A 24,141-nucleotide genomic window follows, 5' to 3' on the forward strand; every position below is an offset into this window, starting at 1 on the left:
GAACTGGGCCCTTCAAGGCAAGTAGCGCTGACCTGGGCCCCACCGTCTCAAGAACCGCTGAACTGGGCCCCGCCGTCTCAAGAACCGCTGAACTGGGCCCGCCGTCTCAAGAACCGCTGAACTGGGCCCCGCCGTCTCAAGAACCGCTGAACTGGGCCCCGCCGTCTCAAGAACCGCTGAACTGGGCCCTTCAAGGCAAGGAGCGCTGAACTGGGCCCTTCAAGGCAAGTAGCGCTGACCTGGGCCCCACCGTCTCAAGAACCGCTGAACTGGGCCCCGCCGTCTCAAGAACCGCTGAACTGGGCCCTTCAAGGCAAGTAGCGCTGACCTGGGCCCCGCCGTCTCAAGAACCGCTGAACTGGGCCCTTCAAGGCAAGGAGCGCTGACCTGGGCCCCACCGTCTCAAGAACCGCTGAACTGGGCCCCGCCGTCTCAAGAACCGCTGAACTGGGCCCTGCCGTCTCAAGAACTGCTGAACTGGGCCCCGCCGTCTCAAGAACCGCTGAACTGGGCCCCGCCGTCTCAAGAACCGCTGAACTGGGCCCCGCCGTCTCAAGAACCGCTGAATTGGGCCCTTCAAGGCAAGGAGCGCTGAACTGGGCCCTTCAAGGCAAGTAGCGCTGACCTGGGCCCCACCGTCTCAAGAACCGCTGAACTGGGCCCCGCCGTCTCAAGAACCGCTGAACTGGGCACTTCAAGGCAAGTAGCGCTGACCTGGGCCCCGCCGTCTCAAGAACCGCTGAACTGGGCCCTTCAAGGCAAGTAGCGCTGACCTGGGCCCCACCGTCTCAAGAACCGCTGAACTGGGCCCCGCCGTCTCAAGAACCGCTGAACTGGGCCCCGCCGTCTCAAGAACCGCTGAACTGGGCCCCGCCGTCTCAAGAACCGCTGAACTGGGCCCTTCATGGCAAGGAGCGCTGAACTGGGCCCTTCAAGGCAAGTAGCGCTGACCTGGGCCCCACCGTCTCAAGAACCGCTGAACTGGGCCCCGCCGTCTCAAGAACCGCTGAACTGGGCCCCGCCGTCTCAAGAACCGCTGAACTGGGCCCTTCAAGGCAAGTAGCGCTGACCTGGGCCCCACCGTCTCAAGAACCGCTGAACTGGGCCCCGCCGTCTCAAGAACCGCTGAACTGGGCCCTTCAAGGCAAGGAGCGCTGAACTGGGCCCTTCAAGGCAAGTAGCGCTGACCTGGGCCCCACCGTCTCAAGAACCGATGAACTGGGCCCCGCCGTCTCAAGAACCGCTGAACTGGGCCCCGCCGTCTCAAGAACCGCTGAACTGGGCCCCGCCGTCTCAAGAACCGCTGAACTGGGCCCCGCCGTCTCAAGAACCGCTGAACTGGGCCCTTCAAGGCAAGGAGCGCTGAACTGGGCCCTTCAAGGCAAGTAGCGCTGACCTGGGCCCCACCGTCTCAAGAACCGCTGAACTGGGCCCCGCCGTCTCAAGAACCGCTGAACTGGGCCCTTCAAGGCAAGTAGCGCTGACCTGGGCCCCGCCGTCTCAAGAACCGCTGAACTGGGCCCTTCAAGGCAAGTAGCGCTGACCTGGGCCCCACCGTCTCAAGAACCGCTGAACTGGGCCCCGCCGTCTCAAGAACCGCTGAACTGGGCCCCGCCGTCTCAAGAACCGCTGAACTGGGCCCTTCAAGGCAAGTAGCGCTGACCTGGGCCCCGCCGTCTCAAGAACCGCTGAACTGGGCCCTTCAAGGCAAGTAGCGCTGAACTGGGCCCCGCCGTCTCAAGCACCGCTCCGCTGGGCCCCGCCGTCTCAAGAACCGCTGAACTGGGCCCTTCAAGGCAAGAACCGCTGGCCCTTTGGCAGACGTGGCAGGGCAGGATCTATCTCGGGCAGGGCTGCAGGATGTCCTCTGGCCAACTTGCCTCCTCCAGTGGCAGTGGGGTCTGTTATGGACTGTATGGACTGTGGCTTTGCTCTCCCCAGGATGGCCCAGTGGGCAGGCCACCCACTGTATGGACTGTATGGACTGTGGCTTTGCTCTCCCCAGGATGGCCCAGTGGGCAGGCCACCCACTGTATGGACTGTTTGGACTGTGGCTTTGCTCTCCCCAGGATGGCCCAGTGGGCAGGCCACCCACTGTATGGACTGTTTGGACTGTGGCTTTGCTCTCCCCAGGATGGCCCAGTGGGCAGGCCACCCACTGTATGGACTGTATGGACTGTGGCTTTGCTCTCCCCAGGATGGCCCAGTGGGCAGGCCACCCACTGTATGGACTGTATGGACTGTGGCTTTGCTCTCCCCAGGATGGCCCAGTGGGCAGGCCACCCACTGTATGGACTGTTTGGACTGTGGCTTTGCTCTCCCCAGGATGGCCCAGTGGGCAGGCCACCCACTGTATGGACTGTTTGGACTGTGGCTTTGCTCTCCCCAGGATGGCCCAGTGGGCAGGCCACCCACTGTATGGACTGTATGGACTGTGGCTTTGCTCTCCCCAGGATGGCCCAGTGGGCAGGCCACCCACTGTATGGACTGTTTGGACTGTGGCTTTGCTCTCCCAGGATGGCCCAGTGGTCATGGAGTCCCCTCGTGGATCTGGCGTCGTGTACTCAAGTGGCTGAGGTGCCCCCCCTTCCCTTCCCCCTGAGGTGCCTGTCCGATTTTCTTTCTGATGCCCCTGCAGTGTTCTCTCCGTGGAGTTCTTGTCGTGGGACTGGGCCTTGCCCCTTTGCACAGGAACCCTGTGATCCACGGACAGTGGTTGGACTACATTTAGTAGCTGTATATATTTTGTATATAGTTTATTTATTTATTGGGATTACTGGTGTCCATATTTCAATATATCTGCCCGTTTATGATCTCTTCTTTTGGTCTTTGCATTATTTCGGAGGGGGGTGGTTTGTGGGTTGTGACAGTGATCTGTGGGAATGCATTGATGTGTGTGTTGTAGTGGGTGTGGGTGGGTGGGTGTGTGCCGGTAATCTTTTCCCTCCCCTGTGTCGTAGGTGCAGTACTCACCGATGTCTTCCGCGCCGCCGGGCGTGCTCCTGGTATATGAGCAGGAATAGGAGTGCGGGGATGACCTGCAACTCTGGTTCCATGCTGCCGGAATCTCGCGTGGAGTGCGTAGAGGTGAGCGTTTTCCCGTTCGTAGTCTGTTTCCGCCGTGTTCTTATCGGCGGTGCTCCCGCCCCGGAAAAGGTGGCAGATTGGTGGGTCGTAATAGGGTGGGCGGTACATTGTCTGCCGCCTGGCTGTTGGCGGGAACCGCCGCGCTGTTTGTTTGTACCGCTGTGGCGGGCGGAGTGTTAAGTTGGCGGGCTGTGTTGGCGGTTCCCGCCAGGGTCAGAATTGCATATTTTAGACCGCCGGCCTGTTGGCGGCTTGGCCGCCGCTTTATCACCGACCGCCAGGGTCAGAATGAGGGCCTTAATCTCCTTGTGCCTACAATTCAGTGCTGTGAGCCCCTCATGGGTGATTTGCCATGCTTTACAAATTCTGGATTTACGTTTTTATTTATTAAAGATATTTCTGTGTACTACTATAAGAATGTTTATTAACCCCGTCCCCGCCATGGACGTAATGGTTACATCCGTGGCTGCGGCGCTCAGGTCCCACGGATATAACCATTATGTCCAGGTACTGGCCCTCAGGGGAAGTGCTAGCCCTCCCCCTGAGGGCTTCCCTTCCCAGGTCAAGCCTGGAAGGGGAATCGCTTCCCCTTCGACCCCTGACTCCCCCCCCCATGACGTCAGCTCGCGATTGCGAGCTGACATCATCAAAGGGTGCAAGACGCGCTGGAACCCATTTGTCTCCAGTGCGTCTAAGGAGGAGAAGGTGAGTTTTTCCTCCAGGTGGGGAGGAGGGGCGGGGAGGGGGGTTATACAAAAAGAGGCATCGGGGAAAGGAAAGGGTTTTCCATTCCCTCAATGTCTCTTTCAGCATTCCTGAATGCCCACTAGACACTAGGGAATTAGTGTGTGTGTGTGTATACAGTGTGGGGGAGCGACCACCTGGGCAAGGGTCACTCTCCTTGTGGGGCCATTATGTTTTTCGCCATTTCTGCTCCCTTTGGGGGCAGATATGCCTATCTTTTTAGGCCCATCTGCCCCCAAGTGGGGCAGAATCCACTTAGCGCCAGGGATCATGTGTGTGTGTGCTTTGTGTGGGGGGATGGCTCCTTGGGCAGGGGTCACCCCTCAAAGGGGGCAATATAATCTATGACAGGGGGAAGATTGGCCTTTTACTTGGCCCTTCTGCCCCGGGGGGGCAGAAACCATTAAGACGCCAGGGATTTTTTTTGTTTTCTTTCTTTAGTTTTTTTCTGTGTTTGGGGGGCACCCCCTTGGGCAAGGGGCACCCCCAAGGGGAAGAAGCACTATTGGGCAGTTCTGCCCCCCGTAGGGGAAGATCGGCCTATTTTCTTTAGGCCCATCTGCCTCCAAGGAGGGCAGAATCCACTTAGCGCCAGGGATTGTGTGTGTGTGCTTTGTGTGGGGCGGTGGCCCCTTGGGTAAGGGTTATGGCTATATAATCTATGCCATTTGTGCCTCCCCTAGGGGACAGATTGGCCTATTTTTTTCAGGCCCTTCTGCCCCCGGGGGGGGGGGGTCAGAAACCATAAAGACGGCAGGGATTTTTTCTTTCTTTTTTTTTTTTTTTGTGGTGTGGGGCGCCCCCCTGGGCAAGGGTCACCCCCAAGGGGCAAAAAGCACTATTGGGCAGTTCTGCCCTCCCTGGGGCTGATGGGCCTATTTGTTTAGGCCCATCTGCACCCAAGTGGGGGCAGAATCCACTGAACGCCAGGGATCATGTGTGTGTGTGTGTGTGTGTGTGTGTGAGAGTGCTTTGTGTGTGGGGGGTGGCCCCTTGGGCAAGGGTCACCCCACAAGGGGGGCAATATATTCTATGCCATTTCTGCCCCACTTGACTGTATGTCAGTGTGTTTTTACTGTGTCGCTGTGATCCTGCTAGCCAGGACCCCAGTGCTCATAGATAAAAACCTATATGTCAGTGTTTTTTGCCTGTCTCACTGGGATCCTGCTAGCCGGGACCCCAGTGCACATAGTTTGTGCCCTTATGTGTATGCCTGTGTAGTGCCTAACTGTGTCACTGAGGCTCTGCTAACCAGAACCTCAGTGCTTATGCTCGCTCTACTTTTAAATTTGTCACTGTAGGCCAGTGACTTCATTTACCAATTTCAATTGGCATACTGGACCCCCCTTATAAGACCCTTGTACATGGTACCTAGGTACCCAGGGCATTGGGGTTCCAGGAGATCCATATGGGCTGCACCATTTCTTTTGCCACCCATAGGGAGCTCAGACAAACCCTTGCACAGGCCTGCCATTGCAGCCTGTATGAAATAACGCACATGCTATTTTACAGCCATTTTCACTGCACTTAAGTAACTTATAAGCCACCTATATATCTAACCTTCACTTGCTGAAGGTTAGGTGCAAAGTTACTAAGTGTGAGGGCACCCTTGCACTAGCAAAGGTGCCCCCACATAGTTCAGGGCCATTTCCTCGGACTTTGTGAGTGCGGGATGCCATTACACGTGTGCACTACATATAGGTCAATACCTATATGTAGCTCCACAATGGTAACTCAGAATATGGCCATGTAACATGTCTAAGATCATGGAATTGTCCCTCCATTTCAAATCTGTTATTGGGGAGCCAATTCCATGCATCCTGGGGGCTCCACCATGGACCCCAGTACTGCCAAACCAGCTCTCTGAGGCTTGCACTGCAGCTACAGCTGCTGTCATCTCACAGACAGGGTTCTGCCCTCCTGGGGTCTGGGCAGCCCAGTCCCAGGAAGGCAGAACAAAGCATTTCCTCTGAGAGCATGGTGTTACACCCTCTTCCTTTGGAAATAGGTGTTACAGGCTGGGGAGGGGTAGCCTCCCCCAACCTCTGGAAATGCTTTGAAGGGCACAGATGGTGTCCTCCTTGCATATACCAGTCTACACCGGTTCAGGGACCCCTTCTCCCCTGCTCTGGTGGGAAACTGGACAAAGTAAAGGAACGTGACCACTCCCCTGACCATCACCACCCCAGGGGTGGTGCCCAGAGCTCCTCCAATGTGTCCCAGACTTCAGCCATCTTGCTTTGCAAGGTGTGGTGGCACTCTGGAGGGCTCTGAGTGGCCTGTGCCAGCAGGTGACATCAGAGACCCCTCCTGATAGGTCCTTAGCTGATAAGTTAGTCACTCCCCCTCTCAGGGCCATTTAAGGTCTCTCCTATTGGTTCTCTTCAGATTCTGCTTGCAAGTTTCCTTCAGGAATCCTCTGCAACAACTTCAGACTCTTCTGACCTTGGATCAACAGCAGCCTGCTCCAAGAAATGCTGTAACTGCAACAAAGTGTCTACAAGAGACACTTTTCTTCAGCAACCTCAGCTCCAAGTCAGCAACTGCAAATGTTTCCACAGTGTGCATGCTCTGGGGACTCCCTGTCTTCACCCTGCACCAGAAGGACCGAAGAAATCTCCTATGGAGTGACGGAGTCACTCCCCTGCTCCAAGCAGGCACCTTTCAAGATGACGACCGGTACCCTGGGATTCCTCTCACAGCAATGAGCGTGCTCCTAAGGATGCAGAGGGTGGACATCATCAACATAGACTGTCCTGAGGTCCTGCTGACGCAATTTAGAGGAGGCAAGACCTTCCCTTCCCCGAGAGCGATGATACCCCTGTGTACTGCGTCTTCTTCTCCTCCTGAGGCCTCTCTGCACTCTTTGCGAAATTCCTTCATGCACAGCCTGGCCCAGGTCCCCAACACTCCATCCTGTGAGGCTCAACTCGCTAAGTTGTTTTCCGGTGGCGTGGGACCTTCTTTTGTTGTGCTGCATCAACTGTGTTTTGTACCTCCTTTGAACTCAGATCCTGAGGCTTCTGGTGGTGCTGGCTGGCATCCTAAAGGCTCTCTAAAGTGCTGAGAGCCCCCTCTTCCTCCTCACACAGGGTTGAGGCCCCCAGGTCCCTCCTGGGTCCATCCAGTGCCATTTTGATGCAAAACACACTTTTGTCGTAGCCAAGGCTTGTTGGCACCTTCCAACACGAAATCTCGTCTGCAACGATCTTCGCGCCGTGGGACATCTTTTGCATCATGCAGGAACCCGTTGGCATCTTCCTAGGGTGCATTTCTGCAGTCTTCAACTAACTGGGACTCTTCTTTTGCACCCTCTTCTGGGTTGGCAGGGACTCCTGTCCTTCCTGGAACTTCTTTTGACTTGTTGACTTGTTCCCCTTCCTATTCAGGTCTACAGGTCCAATAATCCAGCAATTGTTCTTTGCAGACTTGGTTGGCTGCTGCAAAGTCCCCAAAATGGGGTGTAGTGTGTCCTAATGAAACTTGCAATAATTTACTCCTGCTTTTCTGGGCTCTGGGGTGGGGTAATTTACTTACCTTTACTGTATTCTTACTCTACCAGCGATTCTGCACACACTGCACTTGTCTAGGGGGGAATTAGTGATTTGCATTCCACTTTCTTCGTATATGGTTTGTGTTGCCCCTAGACCTATTTTCTCCCATTGCATTCTCTAGGATTTCCTACTGTTTGGATTGTTCTATGACTATTTACTTGTCTAATTTTGGTGTCTAGTGTATATATTGTGTATAATACCTACCTCCAGAAGGAGTATTGTCTCTAAGATATTTTTGGTACTGTGTCACCCAAATAAATACCTTTATTTTTGGTAACACTGAGTATTGTCTTTACTTGTGTATAGGTACTGTGTAACTATAGGTGGTATTGCATGAGCTTTGCTTGTCTCCTAGTTCAGCCTAAGCTGCTCTGCTATAGCTACCTCTATCACCCTAAGCTGTTAGAACACTACTACATTCACTAACAAGGGATAACTGGACCTGATGTAAGGTGTAAGTACCCAAGATACCCACTACAAACCAGGCCAGCCTCCTACAACTATGACTGTTTATTTCTCCTTTCTGTTCTAGTTCAAAGCTTTTGTTTCCTTTGCTGTGGCTTGTTGCGGATTTAGCAGTGGCTGTCCTGTGGTTTGCATAGTTGCATGTTTTAGGTAAGTAAATAAATGTACTCCAAAGGAGTATTGTTGCCATGCATGACTGACATGTTTGTAGGTGGTGTATTGATTGCAGGATTGTGTGTGAAATTGTCCATAGATTTATGCACAATGATATTTGTGTTGTCTAATGTCTAATTTGCTTTTCTTTTTTCTTCTTAGTGGGATATCATTGTTGATTGCTGTGGCTGTGAAGAGTAGTTGCTGGTGAGTCAAGTTTTTTCAGGCAAGTGAGCGGTATAGTTTTTGAGTTTATAACTCTTAGTGATAAAGCTACACTTTGTTTATTACTTATCTTACACAGTGCTGGTTGTTGGTGGTACATTTGTCCAGTTACTTTTTGTAGGAAGGATCATGGCTAGCCGTAGGATCACCGCTCAGCAGGTTGTTGGTGTGCTTTTTGGGTTGTCTTCTGACCATGATTATGAGACTGACTCTGCATCTGAGGCAGAGAAGGAAGTGCAAGATTCTGGTAGTTAATTTTCTGTCAGAGAGGAATCGTCTGATGATGAAGCCACTCTCATTGCTGATGAAGGGCCTGTTTTAGAGGAGGACACTGATGTGCCAATGGTGCAGCAGCCAGCGGCTGAAATGCTTCCCATTGGAAGACCTGACACGTGGGTTGCGCCAAACATGGAGCAGCCACAGTTGCCTGCGTTTACTGCTTTCCTAGGGTGTCGAGTTAATGCTGCAAACTTTTTGCCTGTCAACTTCTTTGAGTTGTTTATGGACAATATATTTTTGGAAGAGATTGGTGAGCAGACTAATTTGTATGCAGAGCACTATATGAGGGAGAACGCTTCCAGACTTAGGTCACACTCTACAGCTAGCCGGTGGATTCCCACACGGTACGGTATGGAAATAAATTGTATATGCTGTCTGAAATTAGTACAGGATATGTTTATAATTTCCAGGTCTACACTGGTAGGGATTCCAGTATTGACCCCCCTGGTTGTCCACCCACTTTTGGAGTTAGTGAGAAAATTGTGTGGGAACTTGGTAGACGACTGTTTCACAAAGGTCACCATTTGTATATAGATAACTTCTACACTGGAGTTCAGTTGTTCAGAGTGGACACTGTTGCTTGTGGCACAATCCGCTATAATTGGAAAAGCTATCCAAGAGAGCTTGTCTGTAAAAAACTTGAGAAAGGGCAGTGCCTTGCGGAATGATGACCTGCTAGCTCTGAAATTTGTAGACAGGAGGGATGTGTACATGCTAACTACCATCCATGATGAGAGTCCTTCACCTGTGGCTGTTTGGGGCCAAGTTGCTGGAGTGCGCAAAACTGTATGCATTTTAGACTACAATAAGCACATGGGTGGTGTTGATAGAGTAGATCAGAGGTTGAAACCTCACACTGCTGCTCATAAGTTTTATGTTTGGTATAAGAAATTAGTGGTTCACCTCTTCCACTTGGCAACTTTTAATACTTTTGTTGTGTTCAAGGATAGTTCTCCAGAGTCAAGGATGACATTTGTAAAATGTCAGGCATCTATCATAGCGAGCCTTGTTGTGCTGGAACAGGCAAGAGTTCTAGCGAAGCAGTAGTGGAGGATGCGGCTAGATTGAAAGATTGGCACTTTGCTGAGCACATTCCTTCCACGGCCAAAACAAACTGTCCTGCTAAAACATGTAGAGTCTGTGCTCAAAGACGTATGAGGAAGGAGACTAGGATGTACTGCCCTGATTGTCCTTCAAAGCCTGGGCTGTGTATGGGTGGCTGTCACAGGACCTACCACATATAGAAGAATTATTGGGAAATACCGAAAGCGTAAACTGCTGTTTTATATTTTCATATGTTCAACTTCATGGTGGGCATTACTGCCATGTATTCAGTAAGAGCTTTTGTGTTTGTAGTTTTATACTTATTTAAAATTAGTGGTTTCTTTGTTGTTTTAAAAAAAAGTGATGGTGGTGTGCATGGACTGGCACTTAGCTGGCGGTGTGTGTGGGGTGGCCCTTGGCTGGCGGTATGTGTTGGGTGGTTCTTGGCTGGTGGTGTGTTTGGGGTGGTGCTTGGCTGGCGGTGTGTGTGGGGTGAAACTTGGCTGGCGGTGTGCGTGGGGTGGCGCCAGGCTGGCGGTATGCGTGGGGTGGCGTTTGGCTGGCGGTGTGAGTGGGGTCGCGCTTGGCTGGCGGTGTGTGTGGAGTGGTGGTTGGCTGGAGGTGCAAATATAGACTTGCTGTTGGCTACTGCAACACACTGCCAGCCAAACGTCAGTCCACACACTCCCATCAGCTGGTGTTCTTGCTGTATCAGGCATGAGGGTGTATGTAAGTGATGGACCCTTGAGTGGTGCTGTCTGTCGATGCAAGTGTTGTAATGTGCTGGGCCCGTGGCTGACGGCGTGAATGGTCTTGTGCATGTCATGTCTGAAAGGTGTGTGAATGGACTGTAAAGTAGTTGGTGTCTTGACGTGGCTTTACAGCTCACGAGCTGTGAGTCATTGGTTCAGTTTTTTGGCCTTTCAGTTATTAACAGTGCATTTCATTTTTGTGAAATCTCTAGTTAATAAAATTTGATCTACTGAACCATCACTCACCATCATGCCAAATCCAACCAGTATGTGTGGTAAAAATCACAAAACCTGCTCAGCTGTAATCAGGTGTCACAGCACACCCGTGACACACTAGGTGTCTCGGGTGGGACCCCGATGATGAAGCATGCCACCAACTTGGTTGGTGGGTGAGGGGTCTTTTTAACATAACCTAAGTGCGTTTCTTTTCACAATTTTAATGTTTGGAACATCACATAAGTACGTGGACACATCAAAATGATCTATTGCACAACTACCTGTGTTTGGGGGGGGAATCTATGTTTTTGGTCCTGGGTGCGGCCTTCATCTAGGGAAACCTACCAAACCCAGACATGTTTTGAAACTAGACATCCTAAGGAGTCCAAGGAGGTGTGGCTTGCCTGGATCCCCCAACATTTTCTTACCCAGACTCCTCTGCAAACCTCACGATTTGCTTAAAAAAGCATATTTTCCTTACTTTTCTTTGTAGGATCACCGCTCTGGCACACAGTTTCCTAACACCCAGCGTTCCCCTCAATTTCCCAAGTAAAATGATACCTCCCTTGTGTGGGTCCCCAAAGCAGAGTCGGCCTAAAAGATGTATAAAAGAAAAATATGTGCTTATCAACTCGCTGTGCTAACCCCTCAATCTCTACAGGTTATTGACATTTTTCTGTTGCAGGCACCTGGGCCACCCACACAAGTGAGGTACCATTTTTATTCGGAGACTTGAGGGAACATTGGGTGGAAGGAAATTTGTGGCTCCTCTCAGATTCCAAAACTTTCTGTCACTGAAATGTGAGGAAAAGTGTTTTTGAGCCAAATTTTGAGGTTTGCAAAGGATTCTGGGTAAGAAAACACTGGGGGATTCACGCAAGTCACACCTCCCTGGACTCTCTTGGGAGTCTAGTTTTCAGAAATATTTGGGTTTGGTAGGTTTCCCTATGTGGCTGCTGAGCCCAGGACCAAAAACACAGGTGCCCCCCTGCAAAAACTGTTAGTTAAGTATTTGATAATTTGGATGTGTCCACATAGGCCCTCATTACGAGCCTGGCGGTCTGTGACCGCCAGGCTCGCGGTTGGCGGGAGCACCGCCGACAGCCTGGCGGTGCCCCTTAGGGCATTCTGACCGCGGCGCTTTGGCCGCGGTCAGTGCAGGAAAACCGGCGGTCTCCCGCCGGTTTTCCGCTGCCCGTCAGAATCCTCCAAGGCGGCGCAGCATGCTGCGCCGCCTTGGGGATTCTGACACCCCCTACCGCCATCCTGTTCCTGGCGGTTCGCCCGCCAGGAACAGGATGGCGGTAGGGGGTGTCGCGGGGCCCCTGGGGGCCCCTGCAGTGCCCATGCCAATGGCATGGGCACTGCAGGGGCCCCCGTAAGAGGGCCCCGCTTGTATTTCACTGTCTGCATAGCAGACAGTGAAATACGCGACGGGTGCAGTAGCACCCGTCGCACCTTCCCACTCCGCCGGCTCGATTCCGAGCCGGCGTCCTCGTGGGAAGGTTGTTTCCCGCTGGGCTGGCGGGCGGCCTTAAGGCGGCCGCCCGCCTGCCCAGCGGGAAACTCAGAATGCCGGCCGCGGTCTTCAGACCGCGGTGCGGTATTCCTGCGGCGCAACTTTGGCGGGCGGCCTCCGCCACCCGTCAAAGTTGTAATGAGGGCCATAGTGTTTTGGGGCATTTCCTGTTGCGGGCACGTGGCCTACCCACACAAGCCAGGTACCATTTTTATTGGGAGACCTGGGGGAACACTGGGTGGAAGGAAATGTGTGGCTCCTCTCAGATTCCAGAACTTTCTGTCTCCAAAATGTGAGTAAAAAGTGTGTTTTCTAGCCAAATTGTGAGGTTTGCAAAGGATTCTGGGTAAGAGAACCTGGTGAGAGCCTCACAAGACTCCCTATCTTGGATTCCCCTGGGTGTCTAGTTTTAAAAAATGCACAGGTTTGGTAGGTTACCCTAGGTGCCAGTTGAGCTAGAGACCAAAAGCCACAGCTAGGCACTTTGCAAAAAACTGCTCTGTTTTCTTTGGAAAATGTGATGTGTCCACGTTGTGTTTTGGAGCATTTCCTGTTGCGGGCAGTAGGCCTACCCACACAACGGGAGGTACCGTGTTTATCAGGAGACTTGGGGGAACGCTGGGTAGAAGGGAATTAGTGCCTCTTATCAGATTCCAGAACTTTCTGTCACTGAAATATGAGGAAAAAGTGTTTTTTTAACCAACTTTTGAGGTTTGCAAAGGATTCTGGGTAACAGAACCCGGTGAGAGCCCCACAAGTCACCCCATCTTCGATTACCCTAGGTGTCTAGTTTCCACAAATGCACAGGTTTTGTAGGTTTCCCTAGGTGCCGGCTGAGCTAGAAGCTAAAATCCACAGATAGGCACTTTGCAAAAAACAGCTCAGTTTTCTTTGGAAAAATGCGATGTGTCCAAGTTGTGTTTTGGGGCATTTCCTGTCGCGGGCGCTAGGCCTACCCACACAAGTGAGGTACCATTTTTATCAGGATACTTGTGGGAACGCTGGCTGGAATGAAATTTGTGGCTCCTCAGATTCCAGAACTTTCTGTTACCGAAATATGAGGAAAAAGTGTTTTTTTAGACAAATGTTGAGGTTTGCAAAGGATTCTGGGTAACAGAACCTGGTGAGAGCCCCACAAGTCACCCCATCTCCGATTCCCCTAGGTGTCTAGTTTCTAGAAATGCACAGGTTTGGTAGATTTCCCTAGGTGTCGGCTGAGCTAGAGGCCAAAACCCACAGGTAGGCACTTTGCAAAAAACACGTCAGATTTCAATGTAAAAATGTGATGTGTCCATGTTGCATTTCCTTTCGCAAGCATTAGACCTACCCACACAAGTGAGGTACCATTCTTATCGGAAGACCTGGGGGAACTTAGAATAGCAAAACAAGTGTTATTGCCCCTTGTCTTTCTCTACATTTTGTCCTTCCAGTGTGTATAATAGATGTCTATTTGAATAAGGCCCTGTAATTCACATGCTAGTGTGGGCACCCCCGAATTCAGAGATGTGCAAATAACCACTGTTTCTCAGCAGCTTATCTTGTGCCCATTTTGGAAATACAAAGGTTTTCTTGATACCTATTTTTCACTCTTTCAGCATATGAATTGCTGTATACCCTGTATAGAAAGAAAACCCATTGCAAGGTGCAGCCCATTCATTGGCTCTGGGTACCTAGGGTTCTTGATGAACCTACAAGCCCTATATATCCCCCCAACCAGAAGAGTCCTGCAGACGTAATGGTATAACGCTTTAAAAATTCTGACATCGCAGGAAAAAGTTACAGAGTAAAACGAGGAGAAAAATGGCAGTTTTTTTCACCTCAATTTCAATATTGTTTTTATTTCAGCTGTTATTTTCTGTAGGAAACCCTTGTAGGATCTACACAAATTACCTCTTGCTAAATTCAGAATGTTGGCTACTTTTCAGTGATATTTAGGTTTCTGGGATCCAGAATTAGTTTCACACCCATTTCTGTCACTAACTCAAAGAAGGCTGAAAGCACAAAAAGTAGTAAAAATAGGGTATGTCCCAGTAAAATGCCATAATTGTTTTGAAAAATTGGGTTTTCTGATTCAAGGCTGCCTGTTCCTGACAGCTGGTAAGATAGTGAGTTTAGCACTGCAAACCCTTTGTTGATGCCATTTTCATGGAAAAAAACACAAGCCTTCTTCTGCAGCCCTTTTTTCCAATTTATTTTTTTAAAAACTACATTTTTGCTGTATTTTGGCTAATTTCTTGGTCTCCTTCAGGGGAACCCACAAAGTTTGGAGAATCCCTCTGATGTTGGAAAAAAGAAAGCAAATTTGGCGTGGGTAGCTTATGTGGACAAAAACCTAAGCACGAACTGCCCCAAACAGCCAAAAAAAAGGCTTGGCACCTGAGGGGGGAAAAGGCCTGGCAGCGAAGGGGTTAAGTAGTACAGTAACCTGGGCAACATAATCATCTTGGGGAGCACTATCCTTCCCATCATGGAAAGTGTGAGCTCCTGCCAGAACTTTTTGAAACTCTTAAATTCTTGTGCTGTCCTTAATATTTTGCCTTCAATTACGTTTTTGTCTGAATGCTGGATTTGCACTCCTATTTAGTTCTCATGTGCACCAATGTAGTGTCAAACCATTGCTTTTCAGCCTTCTCTGGCTGTGTGGCAGGAATACATATGATTTTCCAAATTTACTCACAACCCTGAGAGGTCCCCAAATCTCTCCAGCACCTGTTTTACTTCTGAGATTTTCACTTCTGGAGTCTTTATGTATAGCAATACATTCTTAGCTCAAAGAGCAATCACGTGTGTAGTTTGTGCTCCCTATGTTGCCTTTTCTGTGCCACTCTGAAAAGTTTGGCAAGGGATCCAATGGCTAAAGCGAAAATCAGGGGAGACAGTGGATACCTCTGCCTCATTCTTCTCTCAATTTCGCATCCTCCAGGTTCAAATGAACCAGTACAAACCCCTGCCACTGAGACTGTGTATAGTGGATAAACAGCAGAGCAGAGCCAAAAGCCCTTTTTTAACAACACAGTATATAAGACAGAATACAACAGGCAATCAAAGGCCTTTTCTGTATAGAGTGCAGCCACACATGCGCTCAGGTGATTGGCCAGGACTTTCCCGAGCATGTGAGTTAGGGGGTCATTCTAACCCTGGCGGTCCAAGACCGCCAGGGCTAAAATGACGGGGGCACCGCCAACAGGCTGGCGGTGCCCCGCTGGGCATTCTGACCGCGGCGGTTTGACCGCGGTCAGAAGTGGAAAACCGGCGGTCTCCCGCCGGTTTTCCACTGCCCATTTGAATCCTCCATGGCGGCGCAGCTCGCTGCGCCGCCATGGGGATTCTGACAGCCCATACCGCCATCCTGTTCCTGGCGGTTCGCCCGCCAGGAACAGGATGGCGGTATGGGTTGTCGTGGGGCCCCTGGGGGCCCCTGCAGTGCCCATGCCAATGGCATGGGCACTGCAGGGGCCCCCGTAAGAGGGCCCCACAAAGAATTTCACTGTCTGCATTGCAGACAGTGAAATTCGCGACGGGTGCCACTGCACCCGTCGCACCTACCCACTCCGCCGGCTCCATTCGGAGCCGGCGTCCTCGTGGGAAGGTAGTTTTGCACTGGGCTGGCGGGCGGCCTTTTGGCGGTCGCCCGCCAGCCCAGTGCAAAACCCAGAATACCCTCAGCGGTCTTCCGACCGCGGAGCGGTATTTTGGAGGGGGAAGACTTAGAATCACCCCCTTAGTCTCCACAAATTTGGAGATATGCTCCATCCATGTACAAGCCATTTTAGTTTGGATCTTTGATCTCTGAAAGCATGGGGAGAAGCCTGACAGCAATTATCTTACTCAGAAGCTTAAAGTCTGCCCTAAGCAGGCACATCAGTCCTCACAATGCCTGTCAAAAGGACCCTCACCCTATTTGAGGAGTACCACAATTACGGATTCTCTCAAGTGTGTAGGAAATGTTCCATTGTCTTTACAATCATTGCACAACTCCATTAACCAGGAGGCACAGGAGGACACAAAAGCCATTGATTACCCGATGCTCTCTTTCTCTCTCACATTACAAGTGCATTGAGAGGTAGGAGTTCCAAGAGCAGGGTAAGGGGATTGTTACTGTGATTCTTACATCTAGTTACAATTGGTGCCATTGCTACATGCTTCAGCATTGTGAAACTTCTTACTCTAATTCAACCTACTTAGGGGTTGTTATTTTTTTTGGCTAGTTGCTCTTGCAGATAAGACTATTTTTTACTTTAGCAGCTCTTTCTAGCTATGGTATCAGCTTTCATTATCGAAAAAGCAACTAGTAAGCCTTAACTATGTGGTTCAGTACAACAGCCTCTCCCAACACTGTGCAAAACTAGTTCCTATTCTGGCAACCACTGTTTCTCTAAGTTTGCTTCATCTACCTTTTAATAGTGCAGAGCTAGGACTTTGGAGAATGAGTATTAGAGGTTAGCAGCAATATCCCCTCAACTAGTAGTAAGCCTACATGTGTAAAAATCATGTTGTAGGACCCCTTGACCAACCTGGGACCATTGCACCTGAGATATTTACATCCACTTTAGCAATGCAATGTGACGCTGTGCACTCCATGTAAGGGACAGGCCAGGATTGTCACATATCCATAGAGGAATGGGTCTCCAAGCCAAGCGTACGCCAAAGCACAAGTACATACATTAGATAAGTAGCACATGAATTGCCAATTTGCATTACAACATATACTGGTATCCACTCACATTCAAGTGTCTTTCAATATGTCACACATACTTAGGTCTCTACGTACCCATAAGTAGTCTATGCCCACTGTAACATAACACACAGCCATACTTCATAACTGCCTGCATTATATCCAAGACCACTTTTTTTTTTACACTCTATTACTTTGGTCCCCACAAATTAGGCTACTTGTGTCAGTCAGAACTGAAACTTCACCTATGTTTTTGATGCATTGCTGAAGGTGTTCTTGTCTTAAGGCCAATTTCAGCAATGCACCATTTTTGGCACTGGTGCATTGTGGTATCCTTCCCACTGATGCATCAAGATTTCTGACGCATCCTTGTGACCCTCCGCCATGGTGCGCCATGTTGCAAATATGATGCATCCATGGCGTCATAACCTGTCTTGCCGCAGCGCAAGTAATTTTGAAGCTTCGATGCCTTAGTGCAGCAGTGCATCATCCCTAATAAATATGCCTCCTAGTGTGAGGACCTTTCTTGATAATCCACTGCCTCACTAATACACAGCTGGTAGTAGTAACTAGAGTTTGGCCGTGCTTACTCTGTTGGAACCACTACCATAGCACACATCATTTTCTTGCAATTTTATCATTTCTTTTTACTGCCTTCTCCACAATTCTGTGCCATGCAGTCATGTTATTTTGGTAAAATAAATTAGATATGAGGCTGACCAACTTGGAATGATTGTTCCTGGGTACAATCAATAATGGCTTTTTACCACTGGTGTCTTGGGATCGCAATGCTGCTGCATACTAAGTACTGCCTTTTTTGCACTTAACTTTCTCATGGTTGCAAGGTCAAGCAGCAAAGGATTATTTTAGGAGTTGGTGTGGTTAAAATCTCAGAATGTAAGACGACATAATAAGTAACACTTAGGCCCATATTTATGAAAAATGGCGCACAACTGCGCAAATGCAGTTGTGTGTCATTTTTTTAGCGCGAGCCACCGCCACTCCATAGCGCTATCCTGGAGCCATGTTTAAGTCATGACACACGATGGCACTAAGGAATGGTTAGCGTAAAAAAAAAAATGCTAGCCTGGGGGATGGCGTAAGGGGGAAAGGCGCTAGTGGGTCAGAAATGACATTAGGCTGACTAGCGGCACAAATTCTGCTGCTAATTAGCCTAGCGTCATTTTCTACTGCACAAGCAGCCAAAAAATGACTATTGTCTAAATTGAGACAGGAGTCATGCCCACCACCCAAATCCCCACCAAAGGGCCTCCAAAGGCACAACACACACATACACAAACACTTACCTGCAACTTACCTGAGATGGGCGCCCTCCTCCTCCAGTGTCCCTGTGGTGTGGGTCGTGGTGTTGCTGGGGTTGGGGTGGGCATCTTTGTGCCCATTCCATGGTGTTCCACCATGGAAATGGCCTACCTGCACTCTATGCCTGGTCTGACCAAGGCGTTAAATAATGGCGCTAAGTGGGCTAAGTGCCATTATTTAGCTCCCCCTTCTTCCTTGTACATCGTTTCTGCACCGGGAGGTAAATATGGTGCTAGGGAGTTAGCGTCGTGTTTAGGATGGGAACGCCTACCTTGCATCTCATTGACGCAAAGTGGGTTCCCGCATCCTAAACATGAAGCTAACGCCAATATTTTGACGCTAGGTGGGTCTAGCGTCAAAATATAAATGTGGAGTTAGGTCAGCGCCATTTTAGCACCAAAATAAATGGTGCTAATGTGATGCTAACCATCCATAAATATGGGCCTTAATAACTTGAATGTTCAAGCAACTTTATAAAACAAATACTTTGTCAAAGGTTTGTGAAATGTTAATAATATCGTGCATTTTTTTGTGCCAGAGCTACCACACCAAACTCTTCAATAAATCATTAGTGCTACGTGCTATACTTTTTAAAAACAAGTTGAGCCCTATTGTGGTTGTTATTTTGAAAAGGAAGTGCTAACGTGGCCTTGGAACAGTTGGGAATTCTCTAGCCAAACTTAAAGTCTCCTTTTCGAAGCATTTTTAAAAAGTTATTTTAAGGGGAAATTTAACAGTTCTTGAGATTTCATTTGTAGTAATTTATTTTTGTTGATACTGAGGAATGTGCTAAAGAATGTGCCTGCTACATAACTCAGTGGTACCCAAGAAACCCACCACCTTCCTTAACTATTATGCAAAAACATTTATTTTTGGGGATGCATTGGCGTATTGGGAGTTGCCCTGTGTCTGGTCACTGGTTTCCTATAGTAGACACAGGTACAGGAGTCCTGGAATACGGGTAGTCCACAGGACAGTCACTGGTCCTGTTGTCAGCACACCCTAACTTTCCCTTGGATGGTGACGAGCTAGTTTTTTTTTTATTTCGATGCCCACCTGTCATGGTCAATATTTTCTGGGACTGTATGAACCCGCGGAACATATGGAAGTCACAATGACCACTTGAACTACAGAATTCTAGTGCGTTTTTGCTTGTAATTTCCAACTGCAATATCGTTGGTACCACACGGGATAGAATGAGGATTCCAGGGATTTAGGAATCAGGGCTTCCCTTGGAGTCAAACAAAATGGGATGCCAAGATATTCAGGGATGACTTTAGTGGTGACGACAGTCATCCCATGGGCAAAGAAAGGGTCTGAGAGGAGCAAACACCCACTTTCCGATGCCCGAAGGTGAGGAGGCATGTCCTGGACCCAAATGTCTTTGTGCTTGGTGTTGCATTCTTGCAATGCAGATCTGTTCAACCTTTTGCCCTTGGTCATGCTCAGCCCATTGAAACGCTCTCCACTTGGGTCCATCCAGTCAGCAGCTGATCTTGATAGGGTAAAGGAGCAGTGATAGGCTTCACTCTGACACAAAGAGCTCAGCTACCCCAAATACCTTCCCTACCAGAGAAGACATCAGAGCAGAGCTTAGAAATATAGTCTGCCCTACCTTTCTATCATGCAAGTTCAGTTTGTACTGATATGGGCTAGGAAAGGTGCCTGTTGGACACTGTGTCCAGCAGGGTTATACTATTCCACTAAACCTATAAACACATATGAAATCCAATTGTCAAGAAATTCGTCTAGTCCCTCTTGACACAGTGAATGACACACACTCTCAATACACAGATCAGATGCCCTACATACATGTCCCAGAATTCATGAAGGCAAAGAATACCAGTTATGTGGAACTGTGTAGACCTTTCCCAGGGAAGCAGGTAAAAAAGGCCTTTCTCCTGGCTAAAGATCATGCTGCCAACACTGTCAATCTGCAAATAGCCTGAGAAGAGGGGGCAGTAGTCACCCTCATGAATAGCAGGACATCTTGACCACCCCTTTGACATTAAAGCCCAGCTGTGATCTCTCATAACTGTATAACAGGAGTAAAAGGCTCCCCAGAAAAATATACAGGGGCAGCATAAGACATATAGGTATGAAACACAGCCTCTCAGAACCCTTGAGTATCGTTTACAGAGGCCGTAATTGTTAGCTTTCTAAAAAAAGACAAGCTCACAGAGAGGCCAGGTTCATATCGCCCAATTAGTCTTTTGAATAGTGATTACAAATTATTCACAACAATTATAGCATCCAGGCTAACTCCATTGACACAAGTTGTAGTTCCTGGTGACCAATCCGGATTCCCACTAGGAAAGAATATATCAACAAATACAATGTTTCTGCTGCAGGCTATAGACTACTTTTCAAATAATAAAATAAAGGCTACTGTTATCACGCTTGACACTGAGAAAGCCTTTGACTTGGTACAATGGGAGGTCCTTTTTGCTATTTTACACCACTTTAATTTCCCCTTGAAGCTGGTACACTTGCTGGAAAAGCTATATTGCAAAACAGAAGTAAAAGTGGTATTGAATAGGAGCATGGCGTACGTATAACTATTAATCGGGGCATGCGTCAAGGCTGCCCTATGTCACTAGTTTATTTGCCTTATTTATCAAACCTTTAGCTGCCACTTTGTTCAAGGATACCCAGATTAAGGCCTCTTTACAAGGTGCACCAAAGGTTAAACTGTTTGCAGATCATAAGATGTTGTATCTGTTAGCAGAAGAGCAGATAATTTGAGGAGCATTTGATAAAATTCAAATATTTACTAATCTAGGGAGATATAAGTGAATAACGTAAAATCTGAAGCTCTTCTCTTCAACCGTTCTGAGTCAGTTCTCCCTAATGTAATGCGGCCTCATTTTACAACCTTGCGGGTAATTAGGTATTTCAGTATATTTGTATCTCATAACTTCTTGGATCTATACCAACTCAATTATGTAACTACCCTGCATAAAGCACAAAGACCACTCTATGAATAGCAAAACTTGCCCCTAACAATTATGGGACGCAAAGGCCTGATAAAAATGAGGATTCTCCCATTATTTTTCTTAATTTTTTTCAATGTCATCATTAAAGTCTCTCAAAAATATTTTAATGAAATAGACCAGATGCTGCGTCAATTTGCATGGCAGGGAAAGAAAGTGCGTACCAAACTGCAGACATTACAATTGAATATACAGGATGGCCGCATTTATAGATTCAATGATTCGGGCAGCAACTCCTTCCAACCCATCTAATAATTTATATCTTAAACAAATGCTTCTTGGAGGCAACATCCAGCTCTCCCCTTTTTCTGAAGTTTCCCAAGCTCCGAAAACATACCAGGAATAAGCTTCCCCACATAATGCTCCAGCAATATACCCAACTCAAAGAGGAATTCCATTTCCCCAATTTCACCCTCTCATGCAATTAAGGAAATGTGGTCTGTTAGGCTTGTAGTTAGGGACTGAGCTTATTAGAAGATGGGAAAAGGTAAAAATCTACTAATTCAGTGATCTTGTATTGGCAGGGATTTCGAATACTTAGGAACAGCTGGTAGGAGATAACACAGCGATCCCCTCAACACTGTTTTTTTCATATATCTAGATTCATCATTTCATTTGAAGCATTGAGTCAGCATTACTGCCCAACATTATTTGCCAAGCTTACTTCATAAGTGGATTAATAGGCGTGGGCAACTGGTATTGTATACTGCGTAACAGATCTCCATAGCTCTAGTTCCAGCTGCCCCGGATAAGATCGAAGCCACAATAGGGTGTAAGGTTGATTTGCACACATGGAATCATTATACTCAATTAACACACAAAGCCATTAGAGGGGTAAAATTTGGAAGAATTATCCTCTTTTCAAAATGGACGCTTTATTATACACCAGTCTATATACTTCAATTTCTCTGGAGTTCCTCAGGTGTGAGTACAGTATAGGACATTGGTTATATGTATGGTTTACTTGTCCCACACTAGAACAATGTTGAATGAAGATATTTCAGTGGATCAGTGATAAACTGCAGGTAATCCTGACTCCTGATCCTCACAGAGCTCTCTTGAAGATTTTGATAAGACAGAGTATCTCTATAAAACAGCAATAGCTTCTTTTCATAGCATCTTTGGTGGCCAAGTCATTGATCTTACAAAACTGGAAATCAGTAGAGGCCTCCCCTTTTAATTCCTGAGTATATAAAATGAGGAAGGTTAAATCAAAGGAAAAACTCTATGCACAAAGAGTGGAGGCACTTCAGAAGTACCAGGGTACCGGGGTATCTGGAAGCATGAACCTTATGAAACCTAGGTTAAACATAGATATAGTATGTGTAATATGTATTTCAATGGTTCTGTCTTTTCTTCTTACTATCTCTTTTTTTTCTCTTTTTCTCTCTTTGTTTTTGGCGCACAGTGATGAATTCAGGGGAACAGTGAATTATTGATCACCTATTATGTATTTATAAGATGCAATGTCCTTTCTACCTGGATAATTAAATACAAATATATTTTTTTTAAAGGTATGAAATACAACCTGTGCCATCATGTTATCACTATGTATCCCAAATGCCCATGGGCTAACTGTGTTAAAATAAAATGGATATACTACTTGTGTGTCTAACAATATGATGATTTATTAACAATATCAGCCAGAAAAATTAATCTAACTCCCACCACTTCAAATCCTCCATATACCTCTCTGTATCTCATATATCCTACACCAGTGGTTCCCAACCTTTTGATTTCTGTGGACCCCCACTTTAACATTAATGGAACCCAGGGACCCCCACTGCATCATTATTGGAATCCGGGACCCCTGCCTGAGTCATTACTGGAAGCTGGGGCCCAATTTGTCAATATTTGTTAATATTTTTAAATTTTCTAAGCTCTCGCGGACCCCCTGAGAAACCTTCGCGGACCCCCAGGGGTCCCCGGACCACAGGTTGGGAACCACTGTCCTACACTACACCTGCTTCTAGCCCCATAACACGGGGGCATATTTAAGGGAAGTGGTGCTGCATCCAGTGCAGCGCCACTTTCCTTGAGCCCCTTAATGCCCCCCTACTGCTACTGTGTTTGCGCCGTATTAGTAGGAGGCAATAGTGTCATTTTTTTTTACGCTATTGATGTACTCTGCAGGAGTAGCACCAAAATATTGCCGCTACTCCTGCAGAGTACATAAGGGCCCATTATAAATAATGGAAGCCCCCTTTTAATACCTGCTCTATGCAGGCGTTAAAAGTGCCATAAGAATGACACACGGAAATCTGTTAGATTTCCTTGTGTCATTTTTCGACCCCCCTGATGGGGGAACGCCTCCTTTACATACATTATGCCTGGCGCAAGGATTTGGGCCTCGTTTGGCCATATTAGCATAATGTGGCGCAAGGTGAACAGGGTCAAGACTGATTTGCGTCCAAACTGGAATGGCATGGCAAGCAAAAAAAAACTGATGGTTAAATGCAGATTTGTGACTGGGGTGCATGTTTGATTTGTTCTGTATTCCGTCCATCATGTTGTTTTTGAATTTGTTGCCCCAAGTGGGGAGGGTATGCCCAGACGTGGGTCCCGTGTTTGCTATGTCACCAGCTTCAATATAATCTGGCTGATGAAGGGTGATACCCTGAAACCGGTCCCAGGATGCTTGTTTCTGGTTCAGGGCGGACCTGGCCATAGGGAACCGGGTCAAAACTGATTTGCATATGGCTGAGTCCACACTGCAATGGCACTGCAAGCAAAAAAACTGATGGACTAAACCCAGATTTGTGACTGGGGGTGAATGTTTGATTTGCTCTGCATTCTGTCCATCATCTGTTGTTCATATATATAACTATGCACTGAAATATGATAAGCTTTGATATTTCATGAAGCACAATTATTGTGTATCGTCTGATACAGGGCAGGAATGTTTTGTTTTTGCTCTGGGGGCTGGATGGCATTTCCTAAGTAGCTTGCCAATTGTTTAAAAGTTGGTCACAAAACCTGACCTGACGTAGGAAGATGAAATTTAGCATGAGAACCACTAAATTTATGATGGAAGTCTTGGATGGAGACCATGACATTGAAAGTACAGCTAAATTGCAATGATGAGATGTGTGCAACAGTTGGTATTAAAACC

This window comes from Pleurodeles waltl, chromosome 8 (assembly GCF_031143425.1).
Source record: "Pleurodeles waltl isolate 20211129_DDA chromosome 8, aPleWal1.hap1.20221129, whole genome shotgun sequence".
Taxonomy (NCBI): domain Eukaryota; kingdom Metazoa; phylum Chordata; class Amphibia; order Caudata; family Salamandridae; genus Pleurodeles; species Pleurodeles waltl.